Genomic DNA, 9555 nt, shown 5'->3' with positions numbered 1-9555 from the left:
CATCGAAAATTGGATTGCGAATCTCCCGAAAGAAAAGAGTTTTTCTATTTAGCTCTTTTGCAACTTTTCAAGCCTTGGCGTGCAGAAGAGGAACTGCTTGGAGATTTCCTCTGTTACGAAGACTCTTTCAATGCAGCCAAGGAGTCCATAGAATGTCCTGTTATTCCAAAATATCTACAAATGTTGAATGCAGAAATTGAGCAGGAAGCAACAATTGCAGCCGAGATTGCTAGAGACAGTTCTCAGGACAGTCAGAGTTCTGTTTCATTGAGTCAGGATCCACTAGGAGAACCAGTTATTGAAAATGAAGCTGCTACTGCCATGATTGAAGTGGAAAGAGCCATGGCACATGCTCAGAAGGATGCGGTTAACTTAGAAGAATTGGAAAGACAACTTAACGTTGAGCAGAGAAAAATATATGTCGAAGTTGCCAACCAAATTGAGCATGGATTAAGTCATGAGAAGAAAGAGTGCTCATGTACGTCGTTGAAGCCTGTCCGACTGTACGTGAGTGGAGAAGCAGGAACTGGAAAAAGTTTCCTTATTAAAGCAATTTCATGTCATATGCAGAAAAGGACTGATTCTACACTGTCTTGTGTTGTGACCGCTCCAACTGGACTGGCAGCTCATAACATTAAAGGGATTACTTTGCATCGGTTACTGATGCTGCCAGTGGAGCATGATAACAAATTACAATACCACAAGTTATCTGGAGATGCTTGTTGTGAAGTATCTTGAGTTTTGAAGAAGATGAAACTTCTTATCATTGACAAAGTAAGCATGGTTTCCAATCTCATGCTTGCTTTTGTGCATTTAAGAATGCAGGAAGTTCTTAAAACAGAGTATGATGTGTTATTCGGTGGCAAACACATAATTGTTTTTGGTGATCTTCTGCAGCTGACACCAGTGAAAGGACAACCAGTGTTTAAACTGCTTACACATGAAGATACCAAGAAGTGCCTAGGGAGCATTGGCAACGTTAACATATGGTTAAACTTCAGTTATGCTGAGCTGCATGAAAATATGCGTCAGGCGAAGGACGAAGATTACAAGAATATTCTACAAGATATTAGAATCGGGAAAGTGACTGAGCGTGGTAAAGAAGCTTTACATGCACGCTTACTGTCAAATTTATATCCAGAAGAAGACGTTTTGCCAGAGGATATTTTTCAGAAAATTACTGTGAAGAAATCTGGAATATGTTTGATGCCAACTCTTGCAGAATGTTCCATCTTCAACAACAAAATGTTGAATTTAGAAAAACAAGAGATTGTAAAACTTGAAGCTATTGACAAAATAGAGCATATGGGAGCAACAATTATTTTGTCAGAGAATTTGAAATCTAAATTGGATTCATTAGAGAAGACTATATCTAAAACTGCGGGTTTTGAAAAGACTTTGAATGTGTGTTTAAATTGCCGAATCATTTTGAGAAGGAATTTACATGTTGAAAGAGGTCTGGTAAATGGATCAATGGGTAATGTTGTTGATTTTGAGAAATACAGAAATAGAGATGGAATTGAATTTTTAAAAATTAAATTTGATGGCATTGAGGAAGTACAGCTAATTGGTCGTTGCTCTGCTAGGTTTTTGCTTGTGAAAGACTTATATGTTCGTCGTAAGCAGTTTCCTGTTTGCTTGGCATATGCGGTGACAATTCATAAATCGCAAGGTTTAAGTGTAGACACTGCTTTAGTGAATATTGGCAGTTCTGTATTCAAAGAGGGTATGGCTTATGTAGCATTGTCACGAGTCAAAACTTTATCGGGTTTGTACTTGATTGACTGTGATGTCACAAACATTTGTGCAGATCTAGATTGTGTTAAGGAATACAATAGGTTAAGAAGAGAGTATGCGCCACATTTGCCTCAATATCCTTTGATTGAGAAACGTGTGGTAGGCCGGAAACGAATAAATATCAGTAATAGTAGGGAGGTTGTAGCAAAAAGAGCAAAAGTCGATGAACCCAAAAGTGGAAGCAGGAATAAAATGAATTCTGTTGAAAATGTTGTTGGTTTTAAATTTGAAAATAGTTCTGGTGTCAACTGCTATGCTAATGTAGTTGTTAATGTTCTCTTTTCACTAGAGACTTTCAAAGAACAGATTGTGATCAATTTGGAACAAAGTTTATGCTGTTTGTTGAATTCTGTGTTAGAGAAATGTAGTGCTGATAAAACGAGAGTAGAAAGTGTGTCTGAAATTCGTTTTCTGTTAGACGAATGTTCAGGTCAAACAGAATTCTCTGAAAATATTCAGCAGGATTGTCAGGAGTTTGTAATGTATATGCTTGATGTATTGCAAGATGAGGGTGTAGATGTAGATTATCTATTTGGCCTTTCTTATCAATGGCAGCATGACTGCGAGAACTGTAGGCTATCAAGTACTACTAGTGTAGACTCAGAAAGATTTATATATTTAACTTTGCCTGACAGTAAATCAGTATCCTTCAATAAGGTAGTAAATGCAGCCGATCAAAACATGGAGTGCAGGCAATGTAAGTCTGGAATGCTGTCCACGTTAATTTTACGAAGTTATGGCCAGTATGTCATTTTAATGTTCCAACGATGTAGGCCTGATGGAACTAAATTGACAACTTTAATTAATAATTTTGTGGCTTCGCAGTTGTCAATATCAGGAAGGACTTTTAAAACTACTGCAATTATATATCATAACGGTCCTTCAACTAATTCAGGACATTACACAGCTTATTTGAAATCTGGAAACGCATGGTCATTCTGCAATGATTCTGTTTTAACTTTTAAAAAAAGATTGCCTTTCCACCTTCAAAATTCTTACCTGGTGTTCTTACAACCAAAATTTTAGGAAAGGAAGCTTGGGATTTGTTTAGAGGAATTTACAGAGGTTCTAATGGCTCCTACTATATATGGCCTTGTGGATAATTGTAGTACAGAGCAAAAACTATTTGTTTTTATAAGCAAAGTCAAGCAGCAGATCAAAAAAAGGAGTAGAGGAAATGTAAGTCTGCAATGCTGTCCACATTATTTTTGAAAACTTATGGATGAAACGTCATTTTACAATTTCAACTACATAAACTAGAAGAAAATAAGTTGTTCAGTCTAATTAAAAATGTTTTTGCTACACAGTCATCGATTTCAGGAAGAACATTTGCAACTGCAGTTATTACATAATATGCTGGTACTTTGACAACATCTGGATATTACACAGCTTATTTAAAATTTTAAAAATGGCTATTCTTTCAGCAAACATTACTAATTGAGTATGAAGCAATGTTGCCTTTTAACTTGATTTTTGAAGTCAGAATTTAGGGTAGGTAATTGGACTACAATGATTCTAGGTGTTGCTGTAACTTAGTGTGCTGTTTCAAATTGCTTTGTATGTCTCAGTTTTCTTAAAACAATTGAGTTTATCTTTCAGAAAGTGGCGGGCAGAAAATAGTAACAGCACAACTGAGTATAAGCTGTTCATAGGATATCCTTTGACGTCATAGAAAGTAAGTTACTTTGGAGAAGTTCCTATTTCTGCTTATTTATATTATATGGGTTTTTTAAACACAATCATTTTGATTGTGTTTTTTTTTCCCGCTGTTATATGATGAATACCTTCAACTCACTGTTTTCAGTGAAATTTGATTTTTTCTGATAACAGCAAAAATAAACCATTAAATATGTTTAATTAATTTTCTACTTTGAATTGTGATTTTGTAATATGTATATGGATTGGTGTGGCTCACTGATTAGAGGCAGTAGACCCAGAAGCAGAGGTCGGCCTGGGCCTTGGTCAGCGGACTTGATAATTTTTGCTTCGGTGCCTACTCCAACCATGGGTCCCACTCAGCAACTTTGGGTAATAGCTTGCTTAATCTCAACTAACAGCCCCATCAGCGCCGGGGATGCCTGGCATCACCTTGGGGATGCTCAGGAGGGTTTATCTCACATGGAAAGCCAGGATGGGTTCCCCAGCAAAATACAGCGCCGGGACGCTTCTTTGCTGGGTCAGCTGTACGCTTTACTAGTATACCACATTTAACATTTAACATTCATTTTGTCTTATGCTCACTCTTTTTTTACCATCTTGTATTAATGTAAATTTTTTTGTTCTTTCTTACACAGATAAAAAGTAGGAAAATGACAATACAGTACGGTAATGACAATTATAAGGTAAGCGTTTAGTACTTTTTACGTTACATGTCTATCAGATTTAACTTTTATTAGTTCCTCTGCTTCTTTTTTGTAACCCTTAGTTTCCTGTCTTTGCTACTTCCTTTATTTCTTTTTCTATTACTTATTTATACTACTCTTTTCACTTCTTTTATCAGTTCCTCTTTCTACAGTAACTGTGTGTTATTCACTCTATTTTTCTTTGTTTTCACATTACTCTCTGTTTATTAATTCGTCTTTTTTAAAAAAAATATTTTTTACTTCGCTCCCGGTTCGCGTACTCGGACGCTAATCGGGAAGCGTATCAATAGAAATAGAGGATTCTAGAGTGCTAAACATTCTAGCAATTTTTTTGGAAAAGGGAAGGTAGTTCTGAAAAGAACTTTTTTTAATTATTTTTGATGTTTTATATTTTTTTGGGTTTTTTTTGAGGAAGGAGAAACAATTTACTTCAAAGGGCTCAACAGGAGCAACAAAAAAAAAATTACTTTCTAGGACGTTTTGGACATTGATGATTTTCAAATGATCTATTTATTAAAGTAATACTCATTTCTCCACATGAAATTAATTTTCCACACTGTACACAAGTCAATCTCATCTGCCCAAAGTTCTTTTGCAGATTTGGAATCGTTTCCCTTGCCTCTGACTCACTTATTGTAAAGTCATTGGTGGATGTTTTTGCCGGTCGGGGGTTATCCACCAAATCTCGAAGTTGCGCTCTAGAATAATTAAGAGGATGCCAGGTACTTTAATTAGGTTGTAACTGAGGAAGATGTAGTGTGCTTACTCAAGAAATTGCGGAAAACATTTAAGACATGTTTTTTTCAAGTATTTTTAATATGTATGCAGATTTTGTATGGGTTTTTTAAACACAATCATTTTGATTGTGTTTTTTTTTCCCTGCTGTTATATGATGATTAATATTGAAATCACTCTTGATAGTGAAAATCAATGTATTCTGAGAACAGCAAAAATAAATCATTTAATATGTTGTTTACTTATTTTGTTACATTGCATTTAGAAATATGTATTATAACAGATTTTTTTTACTCTCCTCCACAGATATTATATTTATAAGGTAAGTTTAATTAATAATATCTGACAGTTTTCTTTGCATCTCTCTTATTGTTTCCTATTGTTTTTTCTTTAAATAATATACTTTATAATCTTATTTTTAATTTTTTTCCACAGGTGCTGCGTTTTAATAAGAAATTTACTTTTTTTTTCTTTTTATTAGGTAAGTATATATAATAAAGAAATTTTTACAACATTGTGTTATTTATTTCTCTATCCTTCTTAAAGAAATGTCATCTTTTATATTGAACACTTCCACATAGGATTGGGTGCATTGTTAGAAGGTATGCTTTAAAAATGATTTAATAAAATGAGCGACATTTCACTGAGTGAGTTTAGCAAAAGTGATATATGAAAACAATGGTGCATATGATATTAAATGTTACATGGTGTTCTTTGCAGGACTTTAAATCCTGTGTTGCAGTTCCAATTCTGCCTCAAGATTAGGAGGCTGGGGGGCTTAGTGGTACTTCTATGGTTATGATTGAGCTACTCCTTTTATGAGCCATGGTTCAGGTGTGTTTATGATAGAGTGGTTCCGTCATGGTTCTGCTTAGTGAATAGAACGTGTTAAGGAAGCACAATGTTAGTGTTGTGCATGCACAGCGGCAAGTTCATCACAAATGTTGTCCGTCCTGAGGACAGATGAGGCAATGCTCATGATGGAGCAGCTTTGTGATGAGTATGGAAGCATTTAACAGCTGTTAAAAAAACCTGAAGGGTTTCTATAAAGACGAGATATGTGTGTCATTCTAGAGCCCTGTATCATAAAGAAGTGTTCTTCTGAAGTAATATGTATTGAAAGTGGCTGACTGTAATTTATGAGATTTTACTCAGTGACTTTCTGGGCCATGTTGTTTCAAAACTGTGCATGTGATTGCTGCGTCAAGACCTACGCCTACTTCAATTTGAATATAGAGGTATATTATGAAGGGTGTTTATCTGTGTTTTTTTTGCTTTAAACGTCAAGAAAGCAGAGATAAAATTATCTCTCTATTACCTAGCTGCTGCTAACACCAGTTAGCAACACTTAGTAGAAGATAGTGAACATTTTGGGCCGTACTTTGCATGTCAGTTGCATTTATATCTAATGAGATGCAAAGTGGGCGTGCCAAGATGTTAGTGACTGAAAATAGTCTTTAACATCGCTATCTCTTATTACTAGCTTTTGGAGATATTTGCGCTAAGCGGGAATATTTCTAAAAGCTAACAACTGCCCTGAGCAGTTCTTAGCCATGTTATCCAATGGGAGGTGGATAACATGGCTAATAGCATTAGGTCGCTATGCATGAATAATGCGGACTTTTCTGTGATACTTATGCTTTGCAACGATTTTTACCGCATTTGCGTTAAACCTCATTAATACCAAGGTTTATTTGCGGTAGAAATCGCTGCAGCGCTGCGGTAAATTTTTAGTCTCTAACCAAGTAGAAGGACTGCTACATACTTGAATATTGTTTAGTGCTTATTTTCATTGAGACCGTCACAGAAGTTCAATGGATCCGAGACGCTGTTCTTGTGCATCTTGGCGACTGCCAAGCCTTTGTAGCAGTGGGAGTGAGGCCTCTCCAAGGGGCGCAGCGTAGCTCCTTTTGATGTTTATAATTGCAGATAGCAGGGTAGAGATGTCCGCAGAATTTATGGATGCTTAGTCACAGTAGAGTGTACGTGGTGCTCTTAGCACCTCATTACGACACACAGGGGAGCCATGTTGCACAGTTGGAGATCAGAGACTTAGGAAATAAAACTTTATAATAGCAAGGGCTCTAAGCGATACAAATCGCCCGTTCTCGGTGTAAAAAATATCACCGCTATTGGTGGTATTTTCTACGGTGTTAGTGGTCGAAGGAGAACAGTAACATATATGTGAAAGAAAATTCTGTAACAGGCTCAGCATTTCACATTATCGCGTGAAAACAAAAGTTTTTCTCACATAGCAATAAGTCTCTTATAATTAAGGGACGGAGTGTATCTAGTGCTATTTACTACACTGCTATGTGAACGATGTCGAATGTTTCATAAGGGGAGGCTTTAAAAGTTTTTCGATAAACTGGTTTTCCAGGGAAGTGGGTGGAGTGTTCCGTGTAAATTGCAGAATAGAAACTAGTAAGAACCAATTGGAAGTGTTGTTTTAAAGTCACATGACTGCACATGCGTGTCTCGCTGCTTCTACGCGATAGGTGGGTGCGCGCACCCGGTCGCGCACTAAAAGAAAGCGGTGAGAAAATATCAGCTAATATGCTCTTGGAGCTCGTTTTGGTACAAAGAGTTAGTTCTGAAAATAACTTTTTTTTGGGGGGGGAAACAAGTGTTATGATGCTTTTGATTTCTTAAAGTTGCTACGACATTTTTTAGTATGTCATACTATCCAAATAAAGTGAAGAAATTTAACTTTTCTTGGAGCATTTATGACTCTCAATTTTGTGTTTAATTAGAATAAAGCTTTGCTCTCCGTATACAAGAAGTTTTCCACAGTTCTTGCATTTCATGTGCACGTTCGCCAGATATGGTTTCAAGTCCATTTCAGCACTCGATGGAGATACAGGTCGTCCACCGGAAGATGTGCTGGTTACTTCTGATGGTAATAGCGTGGCCTCCGTTTTTCTTGTCAAAGGTGGTCGCTCATTTCCTTCAGATTCGGAAGATGAATGCGGAACGGTAGCCATTGCAGCGAAGTCTTCGGGAAGATGTTCGACGTTGTTCTCTCTTGAGAGTAGAAAAGAAAGTGATGGAAGTGGGTGGAGTGCTGCGTGTAAATTCCAGAATAGAAACTACCAAGAACCAATTAGAAGTGTTGTTTTGAAGTCACATGACTTCACATGCAAGTCTCAGGTCCTGTACGCGATAGGAGGGTGCGCGCACCCGGTCGCGCACTAAAATAAAGCAGCAAAAAAACATCTCATAATATGCTCTTGGAGCACGTTTTGGTAGAAAGAGTTAGTTCTGAAAATAACTTTTTTTTTTTGGGGGGGGGAAACAAGTGTTATGATGCTTTCGATTTCTTAAAGTTGCTACTACATTTTTCAGTATGTAATACTATGAAAATGAAGTGAAGAAATTTATATTTTCTTGGGGCATTTATGACTTTCAATTTTGAGTTTAATAAGAACGAGGCTCTGCTCTCCATACAAAAGAATTTCTCCACACTCGTTGCATTTCATGTGCACCTTCGCAAGATATGGTCTCAAGTCCATCTCAGCACTCTATGGAGATACAGGTCGTCCACCAGAAGATGTGCTGGCCACCTCTGATGGCAATAGCGTGGCCAGGGCTCTTGTCGATGCTTTTGCATAATGCTCAGGGTGCCTTTGTTTAACATGCCGCTGCATGGTGTGTATAGAAAAGGAATATTTTCTATTTGGATTTCCCCTTGAGAGCTCCGAATTGCATATCGTGCAGGTTACTTTTGGCGCATTCACTTTCTTTTGATCTTCAGGATAAGTAAAAAATTGCCAAATGAAAGATTCCTTTTTTCTTCTTAACGGTGGTCGCTCATTTCCTTCAGATTCGGAAGATGAATGCGGAAGGGCAGCCATTTCAGGAAAGTTTTCCGGAAGATGCTCGACGTTGTTGTCTCTTGAGAGTAGAAAAGATTGTGAGGAAAGTGGGTGGAGTGCTTCGTGTAAATTCCAGAACAGAAACTACTAAGAACCAATTGCAAGTGTTGTTTTCAAGTCACATGACTTTACATGCGCTTCTTAGGACGTGTAGGCGGTGACACTATCTAGTTACGAACGTGATTTGGAAGTAGCGATGTTCTTTACTGAAGTTTAAAAACGTGAAAAGAAGTGAATTCAAACACATACGGATTTCACATATTTTTAGAGCTCGATTTAAGTATACAATAAATAAATTATAAAACCTTTTATATTTTTTTTTTTAAATATTAAGGTGTGTACAACTAGTCACGCCTGAACGATTAAAAAAAAATCGGCTCCATTTAATTAAAAGGTTTATATGACAAAAAAAAAGCCTAGGTTCAGTGTCTTAACGTACTATAAGTTCTTTCATTGGTCTATGAAGAAATTCATTAGGTTTAAATTGGAAACCTTTCATGAAATAAATAGGTGGGTGGGTGCACTCGGTTGTGCACGTAAGATTGGTATGTCGATATTTATTTCAGGTATATCTTTCATACTTAGGAACTAGCATTCAAAAAACCTATGAAATTCACTGAAAAAACCATAGGTTTTACACACGTTATAGTTAGGAAATAGCATTTGAAAAACCTATGAAATTCACTGAAAAAACCCTAGGTTTTACACACGTTATAGTTAGGAAGTAGCATTTAAAAAACCTATGAAATTCACTGAAAAAACCATAGGTTTGACACCAGTTATAG

Source organism: Lissotriton vulgaris, chromosome 7 (assembly GCF_964263255.1).
Source record: "Lissotriton vulgaris chromosome 7, aLisVul1.2, whole genome shotgun sequence".
NCBI classification, from domain to species: Eukaryota; Metazoa; Chordata; class Amphibia; order Caudata; family Salamandridae; genus Lissotriton; species Lissotriton vulgaris.
Note: the sequence above shows the minus strand (reverse complement) of the source record.